Here is a 20,372-nt window from a genome sequence, read left to right as displayed (position 1 = left end):
CAATATACATGTTGATGAGAACTAGAACCCTCACAGTACCGTACAGTATGAGTGATTATACTATACATGATGATGAGAACTAGAACCCTCACAGTACCGTACAGTATGAGGGATTATACTATACATGTTGATGAGAACTAGAACCCTCACAGTACCGTACAGTATGAGGGATTATACTATACATGTTGATGAGAACTAGAACCCTCACAGTACTGTACAGTATGAGGGATTATACTATACATGTTGATGAGAACTAGAACCCTCACAGTACTGTACAGTATGAGTGATTATACTATACATGTTGATGAGAACTAGAACCCTCACAGTACCGTACAGTATGAGTGATTATACTATACATGATGATGAGAACTAGAACCCTCACAGTACCGTACAGTATGAGTGATTATACTATACATGTTGATGAGAACTAGAACCCTCACAGTACCGTACAGTATGAGTGATTATACTATACATGATGATGAGAACTAGAACCCTCACAGTACCGTACAGTATGAGGGATTACAATATACATGATGATGAGAACTAGAACCCTCACAGTACCGTACAGTATGAGGGATTACAATATACATGTTGATGAGAACTAGAACCCTCACAGTACCGTACAGTATGAGTGATTATACTATACATGATGATGAGAACTAGAATCCTCACAGTACCGTACAGTATGAGGGATTACAATATACATGATGATGAGAACTAGAACCCTCACAGTACCGTACAGTATGAGGGATTACAATATACATGTTGATGAGAACTAGAACCCTCACAGTACCGTACAGTATGAGGGATTACAATATACATGTTGATGAGAACTAGAACCCTCACAGTACCGTACAGTATGAGTGATTATACTATACATGATGATGAGAACTAGAATCCTCACAGTACCGTACAGTATGAGGGATTACAATATACATGTTGTTTTTTTGTTTCAACTTTTTATTTCTCACAAGTCAATTACTATATGCAAAGATATAGAAAAAATAAAGACTATTGAATGATTTTTGTTAAAAGTGAACCTCATTGGAAAAGGCAAAAGTAAGAAAAGTAGAAAGAAGACATAGAAAGAAAGAGAGAGATGGAAATGTAAGGGAGGGGGAGACCTTGTCACTGTGATTAGGCTACTGTGATTAATTTGTTTAGTAAGATTGAGCAATTAGGTCAGGTGTGTGTGTGTGTGTGTGTGTGTGTGTGTGTGTGTGTGTGTGTGTGTGTGTGTGTGTGTGTGTGTGTGTGTGTGTGTGTGTGTGTGTGTCTAACAGGGGCATGTGAGAGCACAGAAAAAATGACTTCATCATGTGACCTGAACCCAAACGAGAGAGAGAGAAATGTAGCAAGGAGAGACTGATTTTGTAGGTTATAAATCTAGTGTGATTCAGAAGCTTGAAGATTTATAAAACGTAGAATACCACCAGAGGTTCAGCCCATAATAGTTTCAGGCTATTTCAGTGGCTGTCAGGTACTGTATTTAGTTACATTCAATGAATCACAAGTCATCAGTGTCTCTTCAAAAATCTGACCGTCGCTCTTGATCAGGCTTACAAGTTGTAATGCAGCACAAAGACTTTACAATAACACCCAAGATACCAACAACAGCTTCAAAGGAAGTGAAAGTCCATTAGAACACTATTAGAAGAGTCCATTAGAACAGTATGGTGCACATTTTAGGACACCCTCGGCTTCAAGCTTCACAGAAGGCTGGTATCCTCAATAAGTCTGTAGCACACCCCAGGGCCTGTTCAGAAGAGCGCAACCCTTCTATGTACAACATTCTGAATGCTCTGCGTAATAGGCCCCAACTTTCCACCTCTAAAATAATATCTGGCGTAAGAGGTCTCATCCACTACAAACTACATTTTACCCTAAACTGTGACTGTAAATCACAATGACAAAAGATAAAGTAAACGGTTTGAAGTTAAAGAGGATCTCCAACAAATCCTTGAGAATCGGCCTTGAGGAACCTTTTAAAGGTTTTTCCAATGAAGTTGTTAGCGAAGTGGCTGGTATATTTTTGCAATTAAGAATTCCTCTGTGTGATTTAAGGCTTCTTTTCAAGTATCAGGTCCTCAGAGACAGGTTCTGTAGCCATGTGATCACTCTTGCTGATTATCATTAATGAACGTTGTGAGGTCCATCCCTCAATATGACTAGGGAGGAAACAGAGGCCCTAATTAAGAGGTGCCCATTCATAAATACATTCCTCAATCTACATGGGCCGGCCAATACAGAATACAGTCATTTTAGTTACATAAAAGACAATAATCTGTTAAGGTTGATTTTAGAATTTTCTCCATTTGGAACATCAATCGTAGCGAGAAATAATTCTTCAACCGAATCCCAAAGCAATTAAATGAATATTATCAATATTATCAACTGCAGTCAGATTCAAATATTTCATCAGGTACGAGTCACTTATTCTTATAAGACTGACCATTCAATACTACTGGCATGTTCAGTAACTAAAGCAACAGAGATATATCATGGCTAGCCCTTTTAATTATTGCGTGTGGGGCCGCCTGTGCTGCAGTCGGTAGATTATGGAGTGTGTTGCCTTTTTAATTATGTCATATTTTTTGTGTGTTAGCTGTCAATCAAACTGTGCAAAAGTGAAACCGAAACTAACCTCAATGGTTACTTAAATTTAGGAATTTATTATGAGATTTTGGTTAAATTTAGGCATTATGGTTAACATTAGGCATTCATTCTGAGTGGTTAAGGTTAGGGTTCAGGTTTGGGATAGGGTTAAACAGAAAAAGGTTGTGTGACTAGGACTGGTTTTGAACCCGCGATCCTCAGAAGCGTAGTTCAAGGTTTAAGCCAATTCTCAATCCCATCCCAACACCCTAGCTCATCATGAGCCTCTCTAGGAATAGGGATGCTTGTGCCCCTACTTGACAGTAAGAAATGGCCATGGAAATAGAATGACACTCAATGCCATAATTTCACCATTTCAAATATGCCAAAATATGCTGCTGCCTGGGCGTTGCATGGTTGGAAACCACTATGCAAGAAGTGCAAGCTCACTTTAGAATGTCGTTTTTTGAGGGACGCGCCGTTCTCATTTTCTCAACACCTGTAAAATAAGTTCAATATATGCTTTTAAATTGCAGTAAATGCTGTATGGCAAGAGAGCCCGATGTCTAATTCCACTTGTCTCATTACAATATAAAATGTCCTTCGCAAACTAATTAGCAATAAACCGTTTTTGAGCGCTGTTTTATCTGTTTGAGAAACTGTAGTACAGTCTAGCTGTGCTGAGAAAGACAAACATTTCACTGCTTGGCTTTTCTGCTTAATGGCAGAAAAGTGCTAATTGGCGGTGCAGTGCACTTGTCAAAGACAACAAAAGGAGGGGAGGAATAGAGGGAAGTAGTGTGCATGTCAGTGGCTGGTAATTTGAAATGTGAAATATGGCACTTAATTCAGCGGCGCTAGAAAGGTTTTCCAAAGGTTGTCCCAGAGCCCTGGTCTGTCCTGAGACACAGCTGTATGAGAGAGAGAGACACAGCTGTATGAGAGAGAGAGACACAGCTCACAGCTGTATGAGAGAGAGAGAGAGAGAGAGAGAGAGAGAGAGAGAGAGAGAGACACCATTGTAAATACAACCCATGTTCATGTTTATTTACTTTCCCTTTTGTACTTTTAACTATTTTCGTTATAGCCATAATATGACATTTTAAATGTCTCTATACCTTTTGTGAGTGTAATCTTTACCGTTAATCTTTTATTGTTTATTTCACTATTGTTTATTATCTATTTCACTTGCTTTGACAATGTAAACATTATGTTTCCCATGCCAATAAAGCCCATTGAATTTAATAGAGAGAGAGAGAGAGAGAGAGAGACAGCGAGAGAGAGACAGCGAGAGAGAGAGACAGAGAGAGAGAGACAGAGAGAGAGAGAGAAAGACAGAGAGAGAGAGACAGAGAGAGAGAGACAGAGCGAAATCACCTCTGTTGAGACACTGAGTGAGCTACAGTGGCGTTCACATTACTCTCATTTTATCTTAAGTTATTTAAAATGTTCTCCTTCATAATTAAAGTCGACTCTTGACATATGCAATGACTGGTAATCTCGTAACTCCACATATCTCCCATTAACATCAAGGAATGCTTTATACAAAAGTTTGAGTTATGTGGCACGTTTGTTACAGACTGGTCTCTCACTGCAGTATTAGACAATATCTCTGTGTGTGTGTGTGTGTGTGTGTGTGTGTGTGTGTGTGTGTGTGTGTGTGTTGTGTGTTTAGCATGGGGCACACATTAGTAGTAAAGGTGACTCCTGCCCATGGCCATATTGACTCTGTTATTCTTACCTATCGGTTACTGAAATAGTTTCACGCTTCTGTATGTACCACAGAAGAAAGAAATAACAATATTCTTTAGCGTGATAATACAGTTTTGATCAAAATCTGTTTCATCAGAATAACCACATAGATGCTAAAGTCAGAGTGCCTAGTGAGTGCAGATGTGGATGGACTACTTTTTCAATGCCTAAAAATCCCAGCTGAAAAAAAATCCCTTCAGGAAAAGTAGGAGATTTTTTGAACGATTCCCTTTTTCGAACAAAATACAAAAACTGGTTAGGGAAAAAAAATGTTAAACAATGACAAAAACAAGAGGTATTAGGCCTACAACAGGCTAAATGCAAAAATAGCACAAAACATGGCAAACACGAACATGTTTAAAGTCGACATTGAATAATGACACAGTAAATGTTTTTCTATTGTGGTGTAATTATTACTAATCAACCCATCAATTTAATGAGCCCAATAATATGAAGACACACAAGCAATCACCGGAGACTTGTTTTGTTTGTGTTCTCTCTGTGCGAATATTAACCTTCAAACAACTAGGCTTCACATTAGTCTAAGATTTACATCTTAAACAACAAAGAATATTGTTTCTAATCATTTTAGTCCATCGTCAAATATCTTTAAAAGTGCTTATTTTTCTGATCACTAATGAACTTGCTATGCATCTATTATCGTCAAATAGCGTCCATGGGACTCTTTATCATCTTGGGGCCTCCAAATTGAGGCAATCGAAAGGCCCCGGCAGATATTATGCACCTTTAATTGCGTTGTCAAAATTACGGCACAGTGTGTCATCTCTCGCGTCTCTACTTCAGCTAAGTTTTTTCATCAACATTTGTTGAAAAACTACAGAAGTAATTGAGTTGTGGGTTTAAATCTCCATCAAAGCTCTCGTTCTCTAAGGTAGGTGACATTTTAATTATGCGTCCTTATCTGATAGATGGGGAGATATACCTTGTGTCAAAGTAAGAGCCACTTCTTTATTGTGTTTTTTTATCATATATTCTTATATTCACACTGTCAATGGGTGTCTGGGATTTCATTTGACCCATCATTGATCGAAGATTAGTCACTATATGGAGGAGGTTTATCGTAAGCCACAAATCTCTCTGATTCTAAATGTCTTTTTACTTGAATGACAATGAGAGCAAAAATAAACGTAATAAGTGAATGGCTAGATTTAATTAGAAGTTTAGTAGAAGTATGTTATGGTGAAATGACTTTGTGGCCGTAGAAGAATTACAATCTTGAGCTGACCAGCTTGCAGTTCTTCCTCAGGCACAAAGCATTTCACCATAATATCGTACTTAGTTAATAGTACTTCAATTGTAAATAGTACTCATACCATTTGACTACTGGCTGATTCAGCAACTAATCTATGTAAAATGTCTCAATGGTGAATCACGAGTATACTGTAGCTATGGACCCATAGTACTGTTACCAGTGAGTCAGGCCGCAGTTAGGATAAGTTACAGTAAATTGCAACGTTATAAGCATCATCACATTTGAATGGCATGTCCACTTATATTATGGAGTTGAAGTGAATTGGAATTCATCCCCCACACTAGAAGCCTTGATTCTATCAGCCACAAAAAAAAAGATTTTATAAGATACGATTCACAACACCAACAACATCACTCCACCAGCACGCCTCAATCACCCCTTCTACCAGGTTGCGAAAGCGTCTTTGTGTAAGTACTAGCCATATGACCCAGAAATGACCCTTGCGCTGGTGTTTTATGGCTGGATGGTCTCTGTTTGCTTGAGGTGAGGCTCTAAAACCAGTTGAATGACAGGGCCATATTTTAATTTCCCACCTAAATATACATACCCAAACGTAATAATTGTTCATGAGATGGCCATAACCAATAACTGGCAATAGTTTTAGAAAGGTCTGGATCTCAACTTTCTGGCCCCCAAAAAAGTGAATAAACTGCTGAGGTGTACTCACCTTTGAGGACACAAGCTCAAATACAAATATTACTCCACAAAAGTTAGTCTTGAAATGACTGAAATGCTTTCTAAATATAGATCAACTAAAATGATACATCTAATTATAAATGGCTTCCTATAAGATTTCACATAATTGTAAAATAAATCTGTAAAATAAATCTGATCATACTCAGAGTCAGCACAATATTGGCACTATTTCATACAACTGTCGACAGAATATTTTTAATGAAATGGCCACTGAGGTGCGCAGACACACCATTCAAATGTGTGCAGACTCACTACTACTTCGGCTTTATGCACTAAGTGATTTTGTCTGTTTGTGACCAAGAGAAATGCCAGCAGCATACCACCCTGCATCCCACTGCTTGCTTGCTTCTGAAGCTAAGCAGCGTTGATCCTGGTTGCTCCCTGAATGGGAGACCAGATGCTGCTGGAAAGTGGTGTTGAAGTGACTCCAGTAGGAGGCACCCTTTCTTCTGGACTAAATATCCCAACGTGCAGGGGCAATGATTGGAGACATTGTCCTGTGTAGGGTGCTGTCTATTGGATGGGTGTCCTGACTCTCTGTGGTTACTAAAGATCCCATGGCACTTATTGTAAGAGTAGGGGTGTTAACCCTGGTGTCCTGTCTAAATTCCCAATCTGGCCCTTGTTACATCATGGCCACCTAATCATCCGCAGCTTCCAATTTGCACATTCATCCCTCTCCCCTGTAACTATTCCCCAGATTGTTGCTGTATGTGTTCTCAGTCAACTTACCAGGTTAAATTAAAAAAAGTGGTATTATGATTTAGTGTTGAGAATATCACAGTGAGATGAAAACACAACAACGGACTGGGCACACTTGCTCAGAGGAAGAGCAGACAGCTGGGTCTTTCTGTCGTTCACATAGCGCTTTGTACACCAAAATGTCAGTTGAACTGGTCCCATATCGAGTTCTTAACATCTAAGAGGTTTTAAGAAATGCTTATGGTGATAATGCCACACATATAACCAGGCAGTTAAATGTATTCTCTTTATTGTGCCAATAATATGTTTAAATCTTTTGTACAGTCATGGCCAAAAGCTTTGAGAATGACACAAATATTAATTTTCACAAAGTCTGCTGCCTCAGTTTGTATGATGCCAATTTGCATATACTCCAGAATGTTATGAAGAGTGATCAGATGAATTGCAATTAATTGCAAAGTCCCTCTTTGCCATGCAAATGAACTGAATCCCCCCAAAACATTTCCACTGCATTTCAGCCCTGCCACAAAAGGACCAGCTGACATCATGTCAGTGATTCTCTCGTTAACACAGGTGTGAGTGTTGACGAGGACAAGGCTGGAGATCACTCTGTCATGCTGATTGAGTTCGAATAACAGACTGGAAGCTTCAAAAGGAGGGTGGTGCTTGGAATCATTGTTCTTGCTCTGTCAAACACGGTTACCTGCAAGGAAACACGTGCCATCATCATTGCTTTGCACAAAAAGGGCTTCACAGGCAAGGATATTGCTGCCAGTAAGATTGCACCTAAATCAACCATTTATCTCATCATCAAGAACTCCAAGGAGAGCGGTTCAATTGTTGTGAAGAAAGCTTCAGGGCGCCCAAGAAAGTCCAGCAAGTGCCAGGACCGTCTCCTAAAGTTGATTCAGCTGCGGGATCGGGGCACCACCAGTACAGAGCTTGCTCAGGAATGGCAGCAGGCAGGTGTGAGTGCACAGTGAGGCGAAGACTTTTGGAGGATGGCCTGGTGTCAAGAAGGGCAGCAAAGAAGCCACTTCTCTCCAGGAAAAACATCAGGGACAGACTGATATTCTGCAAAAAGTAAGGGATTGGACTGCTGAGGACTAGGGTAAAGTCATTTTCTCTGATGAATCCCCTTTACAATTGTTTGGGGCATCTGGAAAAAAGCTTGTCCGGAGAAGACAAGGTGAGCGCTACCATCAGTCCTGTGTCATGCCAACGGTAAAGCATCCTGAGACTATTCATGTGTGGGGTTGCTTCCCAGCCAAGGGAGTGGGCTCACTCACAATTTTGCCTAAGAACACAGCCATGAATAAAGAATGCTACCAACACATCCGCCGAGAGCAACTTCTCCCAACCATCCAGGAACAGTTTGGTGATGAACAATGCCTTTTCCAGCATGATGGAGCACCTTGCCATGAGGCAAAAGTGATAACTAAGTGGCTCGGGGAACAAAACATCGATATTCTGGGTCCATGGCCAGGAAACTTCCCAGACCTTAATCCCATTGAGAACTTGTGGTCAATCCTCAAGAGGCGTGTGGACAAACAAAAACCCACAAATTCTGACAAACTCCAAAGCATTGATTATGCAAGAATGGGCTGCCATCAGTCAGGATGTGGCCCAGAAGTTAATTGACAGTATGCCAGGGCGGATTGCAGAGGTCTTGAAAAAGAAGGGTCAACACTGCAAATATTGACTCTTTGCATCAACTTCATATAATTGTCAATAAAAGCCTTTGACACTTATGAAATGCTTGTAATTATACTTCAGTATTCCATAGTAACATTTGACAAAAACATCAAGACACTGAAGCAGCAAACTTTGTGGAAATTAATATTTGTGTCATTCTCAAAACTTTTGGCCACGACTGTACTTGTCTGATGAAATATTTCTTACTATGGGCGGATTGGCCATCTGGCAATTTTGGCAAATGCCAGATGGGCTGGATAATTTTTTGTTGGGTGAGCTGCTCAAATTTTGGGGGGGGATTTTTGCACACTTTCTCTGTTATACCAGTGCCCTCGCTGGGGCCTGCTGCTGTAATGAGTGAGCCACTCTCCTCCCCCCCATTCGCTCAAAATGCAGTTTTGAAAGCTTAGTTTCCTTGTTCTTGTCGAAGTGAGGGTCTCAGCTCTCTGTAGGTATCATTGTTATTTCTCAACTCTCAATATTCAGCTCAATAGCAACTATTTTTCAACCAAGCTATTTGATATGGCTTTGAGATATATACACTGACTGTACAAAACATTAAGGACACTTTCCCAATATTGAGTTGCCTATAGGCCTCATGGTTAGTAGCCTAGAACTGCAAAGTTTTTTAGGACATAACATCTACGGTTGGATGAAAACATGGCTAGCAGTGGGTATTATATTTAGAGTTAGTGATCTAAGTCATTTGTTTTGAGTTTCCACTTCCTCAGGTGTTGAACCCAAAATTAATTAGCCTATTATATTACTTAGTGCATTTAAAGATGTATGTAATTACCTCTATTGAACAAAAAAGTCATATTTTGACATTCAAATGTAGCAACTACTGTATAGAAGACCCCAGATGATAAACTGAAAATTACCAACACTGACATTGCCTTCCACTTACCGAACATTTTGCATATGTCTGTAATTTACGGTGATTTTGCTACTCAACATTCCTGTAGATTGTTCTGAAACCATTATTTGGTCAACAGTAATAGCTTATGCATTATGTTGATTCTGCTATGAAAGTATCTGCCTGTCCCTGTTTCACTGCCGGCTGCTGTGTGAGCAAGTCACTCTCACTCCCTCTCTCCACTGTGCTCACGGAGGAGGGAGAGATGCATTCTGAGAAGCACACAGTGGTGTGTATTCATGGATGCCAAGGGAAGCCAAGCTCCCCCCCCCCAATTTTTTTTTACAAATTTGAAAAACAGACATACAATTATTTTTCTTTCGTCTCTCTGTATTTCATCATTTTCCTTCAATTCGCAAGAGGCTGAATTTATCTCACCGGAGAAAGCATCCGAGTGAGCAAAACAGCGCCCCACTGTCACTGTATGTTTAGGCCATCTAGCTGATGCTGTCCGGTCCAAAAGAGTATGACATTGTTGCCACCCGTAGCATTGAAGCAAGGGAAGCCAGCGAACATTTGGCCTCCCTTGATAAAAAAAGTATAAAATAATAGCCAATCAGCATTGAGCTAAACTGAGTGAGCTCATCTTTGAATGGTCCTGGCGCACCAAAAAAAATATAAAGGGAAGCCAGTTTGGATTTGGCATCCCTCCTATTAAATCACATTGAGAGAATACGTCATTGACAGAAACAACTTGAATCGTTGCATCTCGTTGTGTTGTTGTGCTCAGGTGGCTAGCTAGCTTAATAAAATTGTCCCTTTCCTAAATTAGCCATGGATGGAGACAAGGATTTGGACTTGTGGTTTTACTTAATTCTCCGTACTGGCCAATGATCTTTTTTTTTTAAAGATGGCGCCGAAGAACATGGCTGACATTTTAAATTCTCCTAACCAATTTTTTTTGTGTAACTTATTTTTTTACTTATTGTGTACATAATGTTGCTGCTACTGGCTCTTATGACCGAAAAGAACGTCTGGACATCAGAACAGCGATTACTCACCGCGGACTGGAAGAAACTTTTTCCTTTAATGAGTCCGACGAAAAGGATATCCTGCTTTCACTGGAACAGGCCCAGATCCATGCCTTTGCGTGAAGAAAAGACGCCGGAAAAGGGGCCGCAGATCGGGCAGCCTTCTGAAAATCCAGAGGCGAGCGAGTAAACTCCCACTGCCTTCCGTTGTTCTTGCTAACGTGCAATCATTGGAAAACAAAATTGATGACCTACGATTAAGATTATCCTACCAACGGGACATTAAAAACTGTAACACCCAGAAGCGGCACTCCTAGTGGCCGGGGACTTTAATGCAGGCAAACTTAAATCAATTTTGCAACATTTTTACCAGCATGTCACATATGCAAACAGGGGGAAAAATACTAGACTACCTTTACTCCACACGCAGAGATGCATACAAAGCTCTCCCCCGCCCTCCACTTGGCAAATCTGACCATAATTCTATCCCCCTGACTCCTGCTTACGAGCAAAAACTAAAGCAGGAAGTACCAGTGACTCGCTCAATACGGAAGTGGTCAGATAACGTGGATGCTACACTAAAGGACTGTTTTGCTAGCACAGACTGGAATATGTTTCGGGATTCATCCAATGGCATTGCGGAATACACCACCTCAGTCATCGGCTTCATCAATAAGTGCATCGATGACGTCATCCCCACAGTCGTCCCCACCCAACCAGAAGCCATGGATTACAGGCAACATCCGCATCGAGCTAAAAGCTAGAGCTGCCGCTTTCAAGGAGCGGGAGACTAATCTGGACGCTTATAAGAAATCCCGCTATGCCCTCAGACGAACCATCAAACAAGCAAAGCGTCAATACAGGATTAAGATTGAATCCTACTACACTGGCTCTGACGCTCGTCGGATGTGGCAGGGCTTGAAAACTATTATGGACTACAAAGGGAAACCCAGACGCAAGCTCACCCAGTGACGCGAGCCTACCAGACGAGCTAAATGCCTTTTATGCTCACTTCGAGGCAAGCAACAGTGAAGCAGGCATGAGAGCACCAGCTGTTCTGTATGACTGTGTAATAATGCTCTCGGTAGCCGATGTGAACAACATACACAAAGCCACTGGGCCAGACGGATTACCAAAATGTCTACTTAAAGCTTGCCAAGTGTCTTCACTGGCATTTTCAACCTCTCCCTGACCGAGTCTGTAATAACTACATGATTCAAGCAGACCACCATAGTCCATGTGCCCAAGGAAGCGAAGGTAACATGCCTAAATGATTACCGCCCCGTGGCACTCACGTCGGTAGCCATGAAGTGCTTTGAAAGGCTGGTCATGGCTCACATCAACAGCATCCGCCCTAATACCCTAGACCCACTCCAATTCACATACCACTCCAACAGATCTACAGATGACGCAATCTCAGTTGCACTCCACGCTGCCCTTTCTCACCTGGACAAAAGGAACACCGATGTGAGAATGCTGTTCAATGACTACAGCTCAGCGTTCAACACCATAGTGCCCACGAAGCTCATCACTAAGCTATGGACCCTGGGACTAAACATCTCCCTCTGCAACTGGATCCTGGACTTACTGACGGGCCCGCCCATGGTGGTAAGAGTAGGAGGCAACAACACGTCTGCCATGCTGATCCTTAACACTGGGGCCCCTCAGGGAGTGTGTACTTAGTCCCCACCTGTACTCCCTGTTCACCCACGACTGCATGGCCAAACACGACTCCAACACCATCATTAAGTTTGCTGATGACACAACAGTGGTAGGCCTGACCACCGACAACGATGAGACAGCCTATAGGGAGTAGGTCAGAGAACTGGCAGTGTGTTGCCAGGACAACAACCTCTCCCTCAATGTAAGCAAGACAAAGGAGCTGATCGTGGACTACAGGAAAAGGAGAGCTGAACAGGTCCCCATTAACATCGACCGGGCTGTAGTGGAGCGTGTCGAGAGTTTCAAGTTCCCTGGTGTCCACATCACCAACAGACTATCACGGTCCAAACATACCAAGACAGTCATGAAGAGGACACGAAAAAACATTTTCCCCTTCAGGAGACTGAAAGATTTGGCATGGATCCCCAGATCCTCAAAAGGTTCTACAGCTCCCATTGAGAGCATCCTGACTGGTTGCATCTCCGCCTGGTATGGCAACTGCTCCGCATCTGACCGTAAGGCACTACAGAGGGTAGTGCGAACGGCCCAGTACATAACTGGGGCCAAGCTTCCTGCCATCCAGGACCTACATAATAGGTCCTGGATGGGGCGGAGGTGGCAGGTAGCCTAGTGGTTAGGGCGTTGGGCCAGTAACCGGAAGGTTGCTAGATCAAATCCCAGAGCTGACAAGGTAAAAATCTGTCATTCTACAAGGCAGTTAACCCACTGTTCCTAGGCAGTCATTGTAAATAAGAATTTGTTCTTAACTGACTTGCCTAGTTAAATAAAGGTTAAATAAATAAATAAAATAGTAGGTGGTGTCAGAGACTCCATGGTAAGCGGTACCGGAGTGCCAAGTCTAGGACCAAAAGGCTCCTCAACAGCTTCTACCCCCAAGCAATAAGACTGCTGAACAATTCAGAAAATCGCCACCGGACAATTTACATTGACCCTGCCCCCCACTCCCTTTGTACACTGCTGCTACTCCCTGTTTATTTGTTATCTATGCATAGTCACTTTGCCCCCAGCTACATGTACAGATTACCTCAACTAGCCTGTACCCCCGCACACTCACTCGGTACCGGTGCCCCCTGTATATAGCCTCGTTATTGTTATTCTTATTGTGTTACTTTTTATTATTACTTTTTATATTAGTCTTCTTGGTAAAAATGTTCTTCTTGAACTGCACTGTTGGTTGAGGGCTTGTAAGTTAGCATTTCACGGTAAAGTCTACACTTGTTGTATTCGGCGCATGTGACAAATAAAGTTTGATTTGATTTTGAATTTATTTGATTATAATGGCGATTCTGATCCAACCATTAATTAATATATTGTACCCTGGCCTGAGAGGATGAACGTTCAATATGTAGCTAGATGTAGAAGGCTAATGTTAACTAGCTAACATTGCCCATGAAAGGAAGTTAGGCTAGCGAGCAAGCATTTTAGCCAGGTATCCTAGGACAAAAAAAATATAAAGGCGTGTACTGTAGAGTGATAGACCATTTCGTCAACATGAAAGAGAGGAGGATGGCATTGGCGTTTCTCTACAAGTAGGGTGAGTCAACATGTTTTTTCTACTTGCACAAACATACATACACACACACACACACAGAAACCAGAACTATGTACAGCCACATCATATTTAGCTTATGTTGACTTGACTAAATTGTTTTTGGTCTCTTTTAGTTGTCACTGTATTAGACTAAGCATGAGTCATTTGATGATTTTGACATTTTGAAGTTGAAACGGTGCTGGAATAGTAGAGGCAGCACCTGTTTACTTAGCAATTAACTTGCTTGACCATGTTGTAGATCATGTAATTGTTAGGTGAAATATGCTTTGTGGACTTCACCGGACAGAGGTTGCTCGCAGGTTTTGTGATGCATTTATTCTGCCACTATGTCTTCTTGTGGTATCGGCCTTTAGGCCTATACAGTGCCTTCGGAGAGTATTCAGACCCCTTTACTTTTTCTGCATTTTGATACGTTACAGCCTTATTCTGAAATGTATTAAATCAATAAAAATCCTCAGCAATATACACACAATACCCCATAATGACAAAGCAAAAACATTTATTTTTATGTTTGCAAATTTATAAATAATAAAAAACATAAGTATTCAGACCCTTTGCTGTGAGACTCGAAATTGAGCTCAGGTGCATCCTGTTTCCATTGATCATCATTAAGATGTTCCTACAACTGGATTGGAGTCCATCTGTGATAAATTCAATTGATTGAACAAGATTTAGAAAGGCATACACCTGTCTATATAAGGTCCCATAGTTGACAGTCAGAGCAAAAACCAAGCCATGAGGTCGAAGGAATTGTCCGTAGAGCTACGAGACAGGATTGCGTCAAGGCATAGATCTGGGGAAGGGTACCAACAAATGTCTGCAGCATTGAAGGTACACAAGAACACAGTGGCCTCCATCATTCTTAATTGAAAGAAATGTGGAACCACCAAGACTCTTCTTAGAGCTGGTCGCCCGGCCAAACTGAGCAATCGGGAGAGAAGGACCTTGGTCAGGGAGGTGAACAAGAACCCGATGGTCACTCTGACAGAGCTCCAGAGTTCCTCTGTGGAGATGGGAGAACCTTCCAGAAGGACAACCATCTCTGCAGCACTCCATCAATCAGGCCTTTATAGTAGAGTGGTCAGAGGGAAGCCACTCCTCAGTAAAAGGCACATGACAAACCGCTTGGAGTTTGCCAAAAGGCAACTAATGTCACAGTTGTCGAAAGGACAGGACCAAGGTGCAGCGTGTGTGTAGTTCCACATTTTATTTACACCTAAAGACTCTCAGGCCATGAGAAACAAGATTCTCTGGTCTGATGAAACCAAGATGAACTCTTTGGCCTGAATGCCAAGCATCACGTCAGGAGGAAACCTGACACCATCCCTACGGTGAAGCATGGTGGTGGCAGCATCATGCTGTGGGGATGTTTTTCAGTAGCAGGAATTGGGAGACTAGTCAGGATCGAGGAAAAGATGAATGGAGCAAAGGACAGAGAGATCATTGAAATCAGAAGAAAGAGAGATCCGTGAATACCTGATCCAAACGAACTAACCCGAACGAACATCTCTGGAGAGACCTGAAAATAGCTGTGCAGCAATGCTCCCCATCCAACCTGACAGAGCTTGAGAGGATCTGCAGAGACCGGTGTGCCAAGCTTGTAGCATCACACCACAGAAGACTCGAGGTTGTAATCGCTTCCAAAGTTACTTCAACAAAGTACTGAGTAAAGGGTCTGAATACTTATGCTTTGTCATTATGGGGTGTTGTGTGTAGAATGATGAGGGGGAAAAAACAATTCAATACATTTTACAATTAGGCTGTGACTTAAAAAATGTGGAAAAAGTCAAGGGGTGTGAATACTTTCCGAAAGCACTATATATCACTGTCGCAAGGCATGTGAACTAACAGGTTATAAAGCAAACAACGCAATTATCACAGCACATAGGTTGTATTATGGCTTTTTTTCTGGCTTCCCCAGTGATTTTACCCACACACCGCTACTGAAAGCACACGCATATCACGTTGCTCAAAATGCAATAATAGTAAAAATACAGTTTTCAAAGCAACTACTGTTGTTCTATTTACAGAGTGGAGAGTCACAGCTTTCTGTGAGTATATGATTTATTTCTCACTTCTTAATATTGAGTTCATGGCACCACTTTACAATAGGAGTAGGCTGTAGGGTGGTTTTGATGCACCTGCGGAGCGCAGTAGAGCGCGCCATTTGCAGCGAATAGGCCAACATCAAGTAGGCAAGGCCTAGCGCTGGAAAGTCTTTGTAGGACATTAGCCTACCTTTACTGATAGATTAATCAATTAGCCTAGATGGCACAGGAGGTTGGTGGCATCTTAATTGGGGAGGACGCGCATGTGGTTATAATTGGAGTCGGAATCAGGGGAACGGTATCAAATACTCGGAGTGGAGGACAGCTCATAATAATGGCTGGAGCCGAGCATCCATTCCAGATATTATTATGAGCCTTCCTCCCCTCAGCAGCATCCTGTGCTGCATGGTTGTACACTGAGTGTACAAAACATTAGGAACACCTACCTAATATCGAGTTTCACCCCCTTTTCTCCCTTAGAACAGCCTCAAATCATCCAAGGCATGGACTCTACAAAGTTGACTCCAATGCTTCCCACAGTTGTGTCAAGTTGGCTTTATGTCCTTTGGATGGTGGACCATTAATACAGTGTGAAAAACCCAGCTGCGTTGCAGTTCTTGACACAATCAAATCGGTACACCTGGCACCTACTACCATACCCCATTCAAAGGCACTTATATATTATGTCTTGCCCAGTTACCCTCTGAATGGCACACATACACAATCCATGTCTCAATTGTCTCAAGGCTTAAAAATCCTTCTTTAACCTGTCTCATCCCCTTAATCTGCACTGATTGAAGTGTATTTAACAAGTGACATCAATAAGGGATCATAGCTTTCACCTGGATTCACCTGGTCAGTCTACGTGGAAAGAGCACTCACTTTTGTACCCTCAGTGTATAGCAACAATATCATATTTAGATTTAGCAATCTAGCAATTGTTTTGAGTTCCCACTTCCTCAGGTGGTGAATAATGTAGCCTGTAGTATAGGCCAATATGCACAAAGATGTCGGCAAATTCTCTGAAGAGCCTGAAATAAATTGGATCATTCTGGATCCTATTTTGACAGGTTACATATCAAAATATCAATCATTCATTTCCTGGATATGTTAGATGAAATAGCTTACTTTTTCAATCATAAGCTACCATAGCAGGTATCTTAATTGGCACTAGGAAAAAAGGTCTAAAGACCTGCCGCTAATTTAAAGTAACTGTCCATAAAAAAAATACATTGTTGTATTTTTTGCTATCAAGCAAAATAGTTACATTTATCACAAAATAACATTTTGCCCATATCACCCAGCTCTAGCACATGCCCCAAAAATGATTTATCTTAATTTATCCCTGATTTATCATTATCGCAAAAACATTTTCCATTTATCGCGATATGGATTTTTTTTCCATATCGCCCAGCTCTAAACTACAGTCTAACTGTCAATCCAAAATTCCATGACAATCACTGGATTAGGCTGAACATCATAATATCTTGAATCATGCATTCCTGCTTGGATGTGTTAGATAAAAAAAATCTTGAATACCTCAGTAGTCTAAGAAGTATAATAAATAATAAAGAACTATGAATTACTTTACAAGACGGTTACTCGTGATTTGGCTCCAACCAAATCCTGGGCTGGTGCCATCAACTGTAAAAGTTAGTGACACCAGGGGAAAATGTTAGTCTGGAGCCCTGTAATAGTAAGTAAAACTTAGGGTTAGTGTTGCTGCAGAACACATATGACAGGCACTAATTTACAATATAGCCTATGTTGTTCGCTTGGCTTTTATAACGTATGCCTATGAAACTTAAGCAGACAGACAGACAGGCAGACAGAGAACAAGAAGAAGCACAGAGTGAGAAGATGCTGAGACAGATAGGCAGCACAGCAGGGAGTTAAACAAAATGGCTAGAGAAGCGGCACAGTTATTTATAGTGGTGAGTTGTATCTCCAGTCCGCCCCTGTTTCTTAGTGTGACTGACAATGAGGTTCTCTGATAGCAGGTCAAAAGAAGCATCACACTCAAACATTTTGTCAGAAACTTTGCTGAAAATGTAATAATGAATAAATATATACATAGCACTTTGTATCCAAACTTTACATGTAATAAAAAAGTTAATTCGTCAAACAAGTGTCAATTAGTGACAAAATAAATACATTGGCTAAACATATTTTCTGTCGTTGTAGACATGTAACAGTAAGCTTCAAGACTTTTCTTTACAAAAACTTCAATTACTATTCTTGACATGTTTGAGAAACTTTTCATGGATATTACATTGCCATCTTACCCATTTCCATCTTACATTTAGGGGCTGTAAAGTTAAGGGGTTAAAGAGTAATCTAGCTATGGCTAAATATTTTATCCTTACCTTATCAATAAAAGCTTAAAAATAAAATCCATATACATTTAGTTTGTATATCACAAATGTTTGGGATGAGGCTGTTTGTTTGAGTAAACAGTAGGCTACTTTAGGAATGTTCCCTCACCTTCTTGCACTGGGCCTTTAACCGATGTAGTATGTAAAATCAGGGATGAAATGGTAGCTTCATCCTCACTGGTATCACTGTACACCATCCATACCCTCCGTGCGTGTTCACGTCAACCAATCTAAAAAAAAAGAAAGAACAAGAAAAAAGAACATAATGTATGCAAATATACAGTACATTATAACTACATGAACATGTTCACAGGTACTGAAGGGAGTTTTTTTCAACATAGAAAAAACTGAGACCACGGTGACACAAAACGATGGTGACTCGTCGTCGCGTTGTCATTGTGTCAGTATGAAAAGGTACTTGATATGTGATGGGGGAAATGGGACTATGCCATGTTATTGTTTGCAAATGTGTAAGATCTTGACATACATGTGTGTGGACATGTGTGAAGGCGTCCTAGGTTTGTGTAGCTTGGAAGCAATTTGGACCATAATGCACTGATTCACTATGACTGGCTGTAAGGAAGGGGAGAAAAAAATAGTAAAAAGAAAAAAATATGTCTTCAAAGGCGCTAGCACCTAGCACTACAAAAATAAAAATTTAATATTAAAAAATCCCTTCAATCTTGTCACTGGATATGCCGTACGTGTCCTCAGACACCCACTTCCAAGGAACTGCAACACAATTCCAAGAATATTCCAGGGAGTTATGGTCCGGCCTCCGATTTTCATTCTATGTTGTTACTGACAATGGTAGCAATGCCCTCAACAGGGTGCCATCTGACTCTGCATTTAGCCATGTCTCTTTTAGAATCACCATGTTCTTTCTCAAAGATTCAGTTATTTTGATCTTTCCAATGTTCATGATAGAATGAATCGTGTGGTGTAAAGTACTAATCAGCATGGCTGCTTTTAGTTCTATTCAAAGTCAATTAAAAAAGGCTGAATTCAAATTCTGCTTTTTTGTGTCCTGTAGATTTCCTCGCTATGTTATTACTATGGTATTGTGGAATCTTCTTTGTAATAATCTTGTAAATAAGGTAAAAATACATCAAATACATTATACCCAATATTTAATGACATTGTAAGTACACAATAAAATGTAATGATTTAGGAGTAATACATCAGCATTGCTCACCACGGCAACTTGTGAATAGTGGTGGACACTACAGAAAATACTTTGTTGTTGACAAACATATTACGAGAGGCTAGGCTAGTGCACGGGTCGTGCGATTTTGCTACATTATTTAAATATATTGCCCTAAACACATCTCCTATTGAAAATCCCTAGGGACGTACAGACAGCCACCATCTTGTTTCCCAGTTGAACCCTATGTGATAGGGCGTTTGCGTTGAGTCATCAGGGTCATTCAGCAACAATTATAGTTATGATGTAAGTTTATGGAGCCACACACTGACAACACCACGTGCGTGTGCGTGTGTATGTGAGTTTGCGTGTGTGATTGCTTGCGTGTGTGTTTGCATGCGTGCGTGCATGCATATGTATGTGTTTGTATACCAGTGTATGTATTTGCGATGTGCATGCATGTATGTATGTGTGAGCTGCATGTGACTGCCTTCCTTTGGGCTGACAAGAAAGCAAACAGCACGATGTGTGCTTTGGTGTAATATGGATAATATCGCATAACATATGATATGTGTATCTAGATACATTTTCCATAATAAACACATGTGAAATAGCACCTCAATTAAAATATAGGCCTACAATATTGCAGAGCTTCACTTTCGGTCCATATGATCGTCGCATAAATATTATAACACATTTTCAATGCCATGCATATTATGAAAGTTAAAAACACAGGAGAGAACAAGGAGGACCTAATTATTTTACATCTTACTTTGAACACAGCACAATGCATTGGGAAAATGTCATACACTCAGGGCTTTTTAGCTAACAAAAAACCTATGAACTCTAAATTAAACACATTATTTAGCAGGCATATTTTGTGCAAGTTCCTCGGGAATGTCAAATGACAATCACTTTGAGTTAAAGTTGAACTGCATTGTTATTGAGCAAGAGGAGGAAAGCATTGTCG

This window comes from Salmo salar, chromosome ssa14 (genome assembly GCF_905237065.1).
Source record: "Salmo salar chromosome ssa14, Ssal_v3.1, whole genome shotgun sequence".
Taxonomy (NCBI): Eukaryota; Metazoa; Chordata; class Actinopteri; order Salmoniformes; family Salmonidae; genus Salmo; species Salmo salar.
The sequence above is the reverse complement of the archived record's forward strand: the minus strand, read 5'-3'. Positions refer to the sequence as shown.